Raw genomic sequence first — 12,146 nt, forward strand, 5'->3', positions numbered from 1 at the left:
CTTTCCGGGCAATGTCAATGTCTATGTTTGATAAGAAACAGGAGTCCATTGCCTTAATGAATGCTTTTGCGCTTTGGAGCGCTGGATCCTTATCCCTCCACAGATTGCGCAGCCATGCTTTCGCGTCCCCATGCAAATGGGACAAGATAAACCCCACTTTCTCTTGCTCATCTCTAAAGTCTCTATCCAGCAGCTGCAGCGCAAACAGCACGTCTGCTCGGAAATTGGGGTACTGCTGCAAATTCCCATCAAAATGAGATACAATGCTGCCTCCTCTCTTCCCCAACCCAATCCCCTCGGATCTGGGTCCCGGTAGCCCCTGCTTCGCAAGCCCTTCCAACCTGGCTTGAAGATCTTTGCAGGCAGCCGCCGCTTCTTCTTCTCTCTTCCTGGATGCGATTATTTCAGCGCTGAGTTGTGTCACCGCTTCTTGCAGGGAAGCTATTTTCTGTTCTGTAGTCATCTCGCCTGACTTTTGTGAGCTCGCAAGGCACCAGTCTTCTGCCCTCCCTGCCTCGCTCCCGTAGCGATGCTTGAGGCGAAGAAAACCGATGAAATGTGAGACGAGGCTTACTGTCAGAGACTGCCTCCAGGTCCCAGCTCACAGAAGACCAACGCTAGCCAGCAGAACTGTACAAAAGTCTTTATTGAAGTTTAGTTTCCATTTTCAAGCCCTAGCGTGCGTCTCTACGTCTAGACCCTAGACCAGCGAAGCCTCGTCTGAGTCTCCGCCCCCTGTACACCAGTTTAAGACTCTAGCCTTACTCCACCTTCTTCGTTTCTCCTTCCGCCTCTGGGTCCTACTACCCCCCGGGGTGCCTTCCTTCCTGGACGCCTCGGATGCGGACCCCTCGGACTCCTCCCCCTCTCTTCGGCGGGCTTTGGGACCCGGCTCCCTCTCCGGGCTGCTCATTGCGCCACCCTCTTGTACATTTGAACTTGGCGCGCACGCGCTGCCCCTGACCTTCCTTTTGACCGTTTCCTCGCTCTCTGATGCAGGCGTGGCTAACCCTGACTCATGTCCTTCCGCTGACGGAAAGCTGCCTGCTGCCGATGCCTGGGGCTCCTCCCCCCTACTGCTCTCCGGTGGGGAAGCTGGTCCCGATTTCCAGCTGCTGCTCTCTGAGTCCCCTCTGGCCCCTCCTTCCTGAGGTGTTCCCTCTGGCAACCCCCTAGCTCTGACCACGGGAGCCCCTTTCTGTGAATCCTCTGATTCGCTGGAGAGACTTAGAGACCTCGGACGGCTATCATCGCTGACCTCTCCCTCGGATTCCTCTCCCTCAGTCTCTAATTCCTCCCTTTCCTGTCCCTCTGCTCCTGAACCCCTGACAGTGGGGTACAATTTTTTTTTTCTTAAAAAATACTCATATGGTGTGAATATTCACTTTTCCCACATGGTTGGCACCATTGTTTACCCCAACTACAAGTGAGGCCACAGGTTAACACTTTCATAAGAACTGCCACAACTGCTAGCACATTTCCAAAGCTAAGCAGCATTCATCATCATCATCATCATCCTCCTCATCATCAAAGATTTCAGTAGGAAAAGTCTGGTGAAAATTTCCTCTTGGGTGACATAGAAAACATGGTGTGGAATTTAAAACATTGGGAGGACTTCCTGTGAAAGTTGGGACGAGTCAGTGGAAGCTATGTGGATAGTGTTTGAATGGTTTTGTCATGGCCTTTGGGTAGTACAATAAAGCTGACTGCAGTGGAAGCCATGGCCATCAGCCACCCTCTCCAACTCCCCTCTCATGAGCCATTACATCCATAGAATCAATGTCCAACTATAGCTTTTGCAATGTACCAAAGCCAATGGTAACGCCCCAAAAGCTGTATAAATGAACTTTTGAAATTATACAGCAAGGTAACAATATGAATATATAAAAGCCCAAGTGGGAAAAATTGCAAATGGTTTTTTTTTCATTCACACAAAACAATGTGTTGAAAGAATATCATATTTTTCAGTGTACAGTGGTACCTCGCGTTAAGTACTTAATTCGTTCCGGAGGTCCATACTTAACCTGAAACTGTTCTTAACCTGAAGCACCACTTTAGCTAATGAGGCCTCCTGCTGCTGCCGCGCCTCCGAAGCACAATTTCTGTTCTTATCCTGAAGCAAAGTTCTTAACCTGAAGCACTATTTCTGGGTTAGCGGAGTCTGTAACCTGAAGCGTATGGAACCTGAAGCGTATGTAACCCGAGGTACCATTGTATAAGATGCCCCCATGTATAAGACGACCCTTATTTTTTTGAACCCAAAATTAAGAAATCGGGCCAGAGCCCAAACCCGCACCGCCCGCACCCGTGTCAAAGCCCAACCCGAACCCAAGTCCAGGTCAGAGCTTGGGCCGCCCGCACCAGAGCCAGAGCCGGAACCCCTGAGCATTCACCAACCCTGTATAAAACGACCCCCAAATTTTGACTAAATCCTTTAATATATGGAAAAATATGGTATGTTGTTAGCAACTAAATAAGAGTGCAAAGAATGAATATGTAAATGGATGGGAAGACAAGGATTATGGAGCCAACCAAGGGGCTGCAGGAGGAGGAGGAGGAGGAGGTCGCGGAATGAAGTCCAGCCCAGTCTAGCCGGGGATCAGGCTGCAGGCAGCCATCTTGTGCTGGCATTCCGCTTGTGTTTCAAACTCCATAGCAACAGAACAGGCCTCTCATGTGACCGTTAACCCCTGCCATTGTCTGTTTGATCCTTTCACTCTGGATTCTGAGCCTGACAACGACGGCAGCATGGGCAACGTCGGGAGCCGAGTAGAGAAACGGGATTCCTTGCCGACTTCTCCAGGAGGTCTGCGTGGCAGGCGTCAGCCAGACGGGCTCCTCCAGAAAGGAACGTCACAGCGTGGAGTTTTTGGCTACTTCCATTGGGGCAAGTGGGACACCCGGGCTGAGAAGAAGCACCAGTCATCTGGAGGTGGCTTTCAAAGGGACTATGAGAGTGACCAGGAGAACCAGTCCCCCGAGCGGTATTTCTGGGACCATCAACAGGCAGCTGATTTCTCCAAGAGCTCATTGCCTGAACATGGATTCTTCAGGAGGTGTCGGATCAGACCCTCTGCCTTCAAGGTGGTATCATGGAAGAGCCTATTGTGCATGCCGAGGCCGTCATCAGCCAAAGGCCAGAAGCTCTCCAAGAGCAACAGGAGCCTGGCCCAGAACAGCACCAGCAGCTCCTCGCAACGCAGCCCTCTCCGCAGTCACCTGCTGCACACCATCAGCCTGGACGAGAGCACAAACGCTATCCAAAGCTTCCCCACCAGCACTCCACCTTTCAAACCTGCTCCAACCCAGCTCAGTGCTTCCATGGGCCACAACAACCACACTGGCGACTCCTTAGACAGGGCTTCCCGGGGGCCACGGGACCCCTTGGCTGTAGACAAAACATCTCCGTCTTGCAAGAGCCTGAGCCACCTGCAGAGCTCTGGGGAACCACACCCTCCGAATGAACCCACAAACTCCTTGGAAGATGTGGTGAAGGAGCTCGAGGACTGGCAGACTGAGAAGGCCATGGAGAGCAATCTGAGTGAGAATGATGATCCCTTCACTCAGAGATTTGAGGACAAATGGTGTTTGTGGATGGATGAGCTGGATGAACTGACGCAGGAAATTCAGCTTCAGCTCCACAAAGCTCAGCAGGAAGAGAAACGGCTGCAAGAAGAGCTGCTGGACCTTCAGCAGAGGCAGCGCGAGGAGCTGAGGCTCTGTATTAGTGTTTAATTTTCCCTTCTTTTAACTGTTTGCCACCAATTCATACAACCACACTGTTCTATTTATGTAATTATTTGATATATTATTCTATGTACAAATATTTGAAATTTATTAATAAAATATTGGACACAATCTGCCTGATTGAAGATAATCGTAGTAGAACAGGTTCTAACACACAAACTCATTAACTGAATTTAGATCAAAATAGCAGCTGCTGTGCTGTTGTTGTGATATTGCATCTTCAAAGAATGCAACATTTCAGTTATAGGGTAAAAAGTCTATTGTAGGTCCATTTATTCAGCCAGAAGACAAGACTTGCTGGATTTTCATTTGACGAGTCGGATGCGATCACTTTTAATATAGAATAACTTGTCAGGACTTCTGCTGATGTGACTACAGTAAGCAGAAGGGAACTGAGTATTATTAGAGCTGCAATGAATATTCGCGTTTTAATAGCCTATCATTTCAGTGGGGTACAAATTTTTTTTCTTAAAAAATACTCATATGGTGTGAATATTCACTTTTCCCACATGGTTGGCACCATTTTTACCCCAACTACAAGTGAGGCCACAGGTTAACACTTTCATAAGAACTGCCACAACTGCTAGCACATTTCCAAAGCTAAGCAGCATTCATCATCATCATCCTCCTCATCATCAAAGATTTCAGTAGGAAAAGTCTGGTGAAAATTTCCTCTGGGGTGACATAGAAAACATGGTGTGGAATTAAAAACATTGGGAGGACTTCCTGTGAAAGTTGGGACGAGTCAGTGGAAGCCACGTGGATAGTGTTTGAATGGTTTTGTCATGGCCTTTGGGTAGTACAATAAAGCTGACTTCAGTGGAAGCCATGGCCATCAGCCACCCTCTCCAACTCCCCTCTCATGAGCCATTACCTCCATAGAATCAATGTCCAACTATAGCTTTTGCAATGTACCAAAGCCAATGGTAACGCCCCAAAAGCTGTATAAATGAACTTTTGAAATTATACAGCAAGGTAACAATATAAATATATAAAAGCCCAAGTGGGAAAAATTGCAAATGGTTTTTTTTTCATTCACACAAAACAATGTGTTGAAAGAATATCATATTTTTCAGTGTACAGTGGTACCTCGGGTTAAGTACTTAATTCGTTCCGGAGGTCCGTACTTACCCTGAAACTGTTCTTAACCTGAAGCACCACTTTAGCTAATGAGGCCTCCTGCTGCTGCCGCGCCTCCGAAGCACAATTTCTGTTCTTATCCTGAAGCAAAGTTCTTAACCTGAAGCACTATTTCTGGGTTAGCGGAGTCTGTAACCTGAAGCGTATGGAACCTGAAGCGTATGTAACCCGAGGTACCACTGTATAAGATGCCCCCATGTATAAGACGACCCTTATTTTTTTGAACCCAAAATTAAGAAATCGGGCCAGAGCCCAAACCCGCACCGCCTGCACCCGTGTCAAAGCCCAACCCGAACCCAAGTCCAGGTCAGAGCTTGGGCCGCCCGCACCAGAGCCAGAGCCGGAACCCCTGAGCATTCACCAACCCTGTATAAAACGACCCCCAAATTTTGACTAAATCCTTTAATATATGGAAAAATATGGTATGTTGTTAGCAACTAAATAAGAGTGCAAAGAATGAATATGTAAATGGATGGGAAGACAAGGATTATGGAGCCAACCAAGGGGCTGCAGGAGGAGGAGGAGGAGGAGGTCGCGGAATGAAGTCCAGCCCAGTCTAGCCGGGGATCAGGCTGCAGGCAGCCATCTTGTGCTGGCATTCCGCTTGTGTTTCAAACTCCATAGCAACAGAACAGGCCTCTCATGTGACCGTTAACCCCTGCCATTGTCTGTTTGATCCTTTCACTCTGGATTCTGAGCCTGAGAACGACGGCAGCATGGGCAACGTGGGCAGCCGAGTAGAGAAACGGGATTCCTTGCCAACTTCTCCAGGAGGACTGCGTGGCAGGCGTCAGCCAGACGGGCTCCTCCAGAAAGGAACGTCACAGCGTGGAGTTTTTGGCTACTTCCATTGGGGCAAGTGGGACACCCGAGCTGAGAAGAAGCACCAGTCATCTGGAGGTGGCTTTCAAAGGCACTATGAGAGTGACCAGGAGAACCAGTCCCCCGAGCGGTATTTCTGGGACCATCAACTGGCAGCTGATTTCTCCAAGAGCTCATTGCCTGAACATGGATGCTTCAGCAGGTGTCGGATCAGACCCTCTGCCTTCAAGGTGGTATCATGGAAGAGCCTGTTGTGCATGCCGAGGCCGTCATCAGCCAAAGGCCAGAAGCTCTCCAAGAGCAACAGGAGCCTGGCCCAGACCAGCACCAGCAGCTCCTCGCAATGCAGCCCTCTCCGCAGTCACCTGCTGCACACCATAAGCCTGGACGAGAGCACAAACGCTATCCAAAGCTTCCCCACCAGCACTCCACCTTTCAAACCTGCTCCAACCCAGCTCAGTGCTTCCATAGGCCACAACAACCACACTGGTGACTCCTTAGACAGGGCTTCCCGGGGGCCACGGGACCCCTTGGCTGTAGACAAAACATCTCCATCTTGCAAGAGCCTGAGCCGCCTGCAGAGCTCTGGGGAACCACACCCTCCGAATGAACCCACAAACTCCTTGGAAGATGTGGTGAAGGAGCTCGAGGACTGGCAGACTGAGAAGGCCATGGAGAGCAATCTGAGTGAGAATGATGATCCCTTCACTCAGAGATTTGAGGACAAATGGCGTTTGTGGATGGATGAGCTGGATGAACTGACGCAGGAAATTCAGCTTCAGCTCCACAAAGCTCAGCAGGAAGAGAAACGGCTGCAAGAAGAGCTGCTGGACCTTCAGCAGAGGCAGCGCGAGGAGCTGAGGCTCTGTATTAGTGTTTAATTTTCCCTTCTTTTAACTGTTTGCCACCAATTCATACAACCACACTGTTCTATTTATGTAATTATTTGATATATTATTCTATGTACAAATATTTGAAATTTATTAATAAAATATTGGACACAATCTGCCTGATTGAAGATAATCATAGTAGAACAGGTTCTAACACACAAACTCATTAACTGAATTTAGATCAACATATCAGCTGCTGTGCTGTTGTTGTGATATTCCATCTTCAAAGAATGCAACATTTCAGTTATAGGGTAAAAAGTCTATTGTAGGTCCATTTATTCAGCCAGAAGACAAGACTTGCTGGATTTTCATTTGACAAGTCGGATGCGATCACTTTTAATATAGAATAACTTGTCAGGACTTCTGCTGATGTGACTACAGTAAGCAGAAGGGAACTGAGTATTATTAGAGCTGCGATGAATATTCACCTTTTAATAGCCTATCATTTCAGTGGGGTACAATTTTTTCCCCTTAAAAAACACACTCATATGGTGTGAATATTCACTTTTCCCACATGGTTGGCACCATTGTTTCCCCAACTACAAGTGAGGCCACAGGTTAACACTTTCATAAGAACTGCCACAACTGCTAGCACATTTCCAAAGCTAAGCAGCATTCATCATCATCATCATCAAAGATTTCAGTAGGAAAAGTCTGGTGAAAATTTCCTCTTGGGTGACATAGAAAACATGGTGTGGAATTAAAAACATTGGGAGGACTTCCTGTGAAAGTTGGGACGAGTCAGTGGAAGCCACGAGGATAGTGTTTGAATGGTTTTGTCATGCCTTTGGGTAGTACAATAAAGCTGACTGCAGTGGAAGCCATGGCCATCAGCCACCCTCTCCAACTCCCCTCTCATGAGCCATTACTTCCATAGAATCAATGTCCAACTATAGGTTTCGCAATATACCAAAGCCAATGGTAACGCCCCAAAAGCTGTATAAATGAACTTTTGAAATTATACAGCAAGGTAACAATATAATTATATATAAGCCCAAGTGGGAAAAATTGCAATTGGAATTTTTTTTATTAACACACACAAAAAGTGTGTTGAAAGAATATCATATTTTTCAGTGAATAGGTTTTCCCCATGTATAAGATGACCCCTATATTTTTGAACCCAAAGTTAAGAAATTGGGCCAGAGCCCAAACCTGAGCCACCCACAGTGAATCAAGTATGGTTTCAAATTGGAAGGGGGAGCCATGTTGTCAGGGGCTCAGGAGCAGAGGCACAGGGGAGAGAGGAAATGGAGAGCGAAGGGGAAGAATCTGAGGGCAGCGGAGGGCAGAATGACAGTGACCCGAGAGATTCCATGAGCCTCTCCAGTGAATCAGAAGATTCCCAGAAGGGGGCGCCGATGGCCAGGGCAAGGGGGGTCCCAGGGGGGACACACCAGAAGCAGGGGGCCAGCGGAGACTCCCAAAGCAGTAGCTGGAAATCAGGACCAGCTTCCCCACCAGAGCATAGTGGGGGGGAAGAGCCCCATAGGTCAGAGTCAGCGTCTCCTCCGGCAAGCAGGGAGGAGGAGTCAGGCCCAGCTAGCATCCCCGAAGAGGGAAGCAGCGACAGGAGCAGTATAACGGTCAGAAGGAAGGTGGCAGGCTGGGCGCGCGCGCCAAGTTCAAATGTGCAGGCGCGTGGGACAGCAGAAAACCCGGATTGGGAACCAGGTCCTAAAGCTCGCCGGAGGGAGGGGGAAGACTCAGGGGATTCAGCGTCAGAAGAGTCTAGGAAGGGCAAGACTTCGGCGGACAAGAGGACCCAGAGGAGGAGGGAGCAGAGGAAAAGGTGGAGCAAGGCGAGGGTCTTAAACTGGTGTCTGGGGGGAGGAGACTCAGACGGAGCTTCGGCGGTCTAGGGTTTAAGACGTAGAGCTGCGCGCCGTGGCTGTAAAAGAGAAACTGAACTCCAATAAAGACTATTTTATATAACGGACTGGCGTTGGTCCTCTGTGAGCTGGGACCTGAGGCAGCTCTGACACATGTGTTGAGAGATCACTGCACTGTGGGAGGGGGGTTGGCCTAGATGACCCTCAGGACGCCTTCCAACTCTACAATTCTACAAGTCTATGATTCTATGACAAAAACTGTGTCCTGGTCTTGTTCCTGTCAACAGCCACCATCTTTATGATGAATAGAAAAAAGACAGTCAAGGAACCGAGAAATTACAGAAAACAAATGAAATACTGTGAAAATCTCTGAAGCAAGAAGTAATCAACTAGAAATATTATAGAATTAAACTAAATAACAAAAATCGAAAAGTTTAAGGAAAAAATTTAGAAAAACCTAGAATTGAACAAAGCCTTAACGGGATGCCGGCTACAAACCTTGTTTCACTGAACTATTCAGTTTCCTCAGAAGGAAATTGAGAAATCATAAACCTTAAATGATTTTAAACAAACTCAAGAACAGGGCTGAAACGCTCCCCTGAGTTTACAAAAAGGGTTTGAAAACCTAAATGGCAAGTTTTAGACATAGCCCTATTTAAAGAAAGCCAAGCAGTAGTAATAAGGAGTTAAAGACTCGGCTCTGAAAACTCTAGTATTGCCTTTACAAATAGTTTTTAAAAAACCTACATAGCACAAATTCAAAGAAAGGAATACTGTTTTAATTTTTAAACAAACTCAAAAACAGGGCTGAAACGCTCCTTTGGTCTGAGGAAACTGAATAGTTCAGTGAAACAAGGTTTGTAGCCGGCCTCCTGTTAAGGCTTTGTTCAATTCTAGGTTTTTCTAAATTTTTCCTTAAACTTTTTTATTTTTGTTATTTAGATTAATTCTATAAGATAATATTTCTAGTCAATTACTTCTCGTTTCAGGGATTTTCACAGTATTTCGTTTTGTGTAAGCCATCTTTATGACAAGCATCAAAACGCATTTGGAGGAAAAGAAAATGGCAGCCACAGCTTGCTGGCCCTCTGTGGTTGGCAGGGATTGGGGAGGCAGTGCTGAATGGAGGTATGACCCACACACAAACAAAATGCCCCGGCCCCAGCAACCTCCACTTGTCTGTCATCATCAAGTCAACACTGCAGGGGAGCCCATGCCTGTAGCCTGGAGCTCTGATCAGGACTGCTGCTTCCCTGTACCTCCAGTCTCCAGTTCGGGGCAAGCTGATTCCCTGCAGCAAGGATTGTGTGTAGGCCAGAAGAAGAAGAAGAAGAAGAGGAGGAGTTTGGATTTGATATCCCGCTTTATCACTACTCTAAGGAGTCTCAAAGTGGCTAACAATCTCCTTTCCCTTCCTCTCCCACAACAAACGCTCTGTGAGGTGAGTGAGGCTGAGAGACTTCAGAGAACTGTGACTAGCCCAAGCAGCTGCATGTGGAGCAGCAGGGAAGCGAACCCGGTTCACCAGATTACGAGTCCACCGCTCTAACCACTACACCAGTGGGTGGAGCTCCACCCAACTCCCCAGTGTCACGGCAGCTAAAATATGCCACCTGTGATGTCGGCACATAGAGGGAATAGGATCCTGATTAATATTGTGGGAATAAGAATTCTGGCACGCTACCCCACTCATCTCATAGCTCCAATCAGCAGCGCCTAGATTGCATAGGAAAGCAAACAGCCCCCTAGCTGCAGAAGCAGGCGTGGTGACAACTTCTATTAAGCACTACTGCCCCATCCTGGGCAAGCACGGTGCCTTCTGGGGAGAGCACCAGAGTTTATTTATTCAAGGGCTCTTGAAACCTGGAGCTGGACTTGTTTCTCAGTTGCAGACAAACACTAATAATAAGGACTGTCAACCAATTAAAGGATTTACAAACTGATTAACCATCTGTCTTAACTGACCGAGTCTAAATACATTTGCGTGTTGCCCAAATCTAAGTGCAGGTGCCTTTCTGAGGAACTGAAGGAAGTGTAACATAACGTGCGGTTGATTGCTTTCAATAAATTCCAATGCTTTGCTGTTGCTTATGACCCGTTATAGTTAACAATTCACCCAAACAAGAGAAGTCCAACTGATAAAACTTTGTCTTCACTGAATAAAGGTTTTTTAATCTACCAAGGGAACCAAATAAAGCTCAATCATAAGTACTACTTGGCATTTCTCTAGTGGTTTGAAAGTGTTCTTGGTGCGTCAGATATATCATCTCATTCTTTAATACAGCTTTGTAAGGCAGGCCACTGAGCCCAGAGTGGAGTCGGGTGTACAGCATGTGGTACATCTACTAAATTCAAAACAGGAGCAAAATATGGACCAATGCCTTCCCAGCTCACAATCTCAGCCTGGTTCTTCATTTATTTTAGATACATTTACCCCACTTTTCCAGCCAAAACCTTATTATGGCAAAGTATAAAAAAATCAATACTCAACCACAACAGATAAAAAACAACAACAAAAGCCCATTTTTGAAATTTCTTAAATCCTGCAGAGTAAAGGCTTCGAATAATAGGTCTGCTAGCATCAAAAGAGCCATCGTTTTCACTTTGAAAGGTAACAAAACAGAGCATTTTATTCAGGGATATTGAGTAACATTTTCAGATTTGTATTATAAGGTTTTCCCTCTCCAAGACGGCCCATGGTTTTGAAGATCTTTGCCTCTTGATGACAATTATCCTGCACACACTTATTTCCACTCAATAAATGTCTTCAGGACTATGAAATAAATGTTTATTCGGCTTAGAATACTGAGTAGGAAAGGTCAATGAAACTCACAGAACTTCATTCAATGAGTGCTAAAATACCACCAAGGAAATGTTTTGGGTTACCCACAGCTGTATAAAATGCATTTTTTTTTTCATCATAAGAAAGGATGTGTTACTAGTTTCATACGTGAAGTACTTATTACACCCACACATGGTATAATGAAACTATAATGTAATCAGCAGGAACTCCCTGATGAACAATTAGGATAGGAAATTTTGCTGTACATTTGTCGAGCTAAAGGAAAAGAGGAAGCAATTACCTTCAAATATCTGACTAAAGAACTGTGGGTACATTTGCTGCTTTCTAAGACAAGATCACCCCCTCCATGTTAAGTAAAACAGAACAATGACAGGTGAAACAAATCAAAAACTGAACTTCTTGGTAACAGAAAAATAGATGCAACTGTGGAAATTCCTGATGGGAATTCTGGAAAGTACCTTGATAATAAATCTTTCTTGTCTGTATTGGCTTTTCTCTTTTTCATCATTCTTGACGGTTAAACTGGTCTGCAGGCAACTAAAATTGGGAAGCAGAGTTGGGTGCTGGGATAGGAAAGGAGGAGGAGACTCATGAAGGTAGAATTTTCACAGTTGCATCTGCAGTGACCTGGAAGTAATGGAGTGCGTTACTTCCGGGTTTCGCCACTCGCGCATGCGCAGACAGTCAAAATGACGTCACGCACATGTGTGGAAGCGGCGAAACGTGACCTGCGCATGTGCAGACACGCTGTCGCGTCTTACGTTCTGTTCGGGATGAGAACGGGGCTCCAGAACGGATCCCGTTCGCATCCCGAGGTACCACTCCTGTTTTACACTAATAACTTCAAATGCCATATCTTGGCCAGTTAGAGGGGGAAACGAGAAGTTCCTGTCAATGCCAAATTTCTATCTTCTT

General features: G+C 46.5%; 2 pseudogenes; both read left to right on the forward strand.

Annotated features, from left to right (window-relative positions):
* The first annotated feature begins 2,441 nt into the window (after positions 1 to 2,441).
* On the forward strand, positions 2,442 to 3,841 carry LOC144327174 (NEDD4-binding protein 3 homolog pseudogene; annotated as a pseudogene).
* A 415-nt stretch (positions 3,842 to 4,256) lies between these two features.
* On the forward strand, positions 4,257 to 6,689 carry LOC114593269 (NEDD4-binding protein 3 homolog pseudogene; annotated as a pseudogene).
* The last annotated feature ends 5,457 nt before the right edge of the window (positions 6,690 to 12,146 follow it).

This window comes from Podarcis muralis, chromosome 3 (assembly GCF_964188315.1).
Source record: "Podarcis muralis chromosome 3, rPodMur119.hap1.1, whole genome shotgun sequence".
Taxonomy (NCBI): domain Eukaryota; kingdom Metazoa; phylum Chordata; class Lepidosauria; order Squamata; family Lacertidae; genus Podarcis; species Podarcis muralis.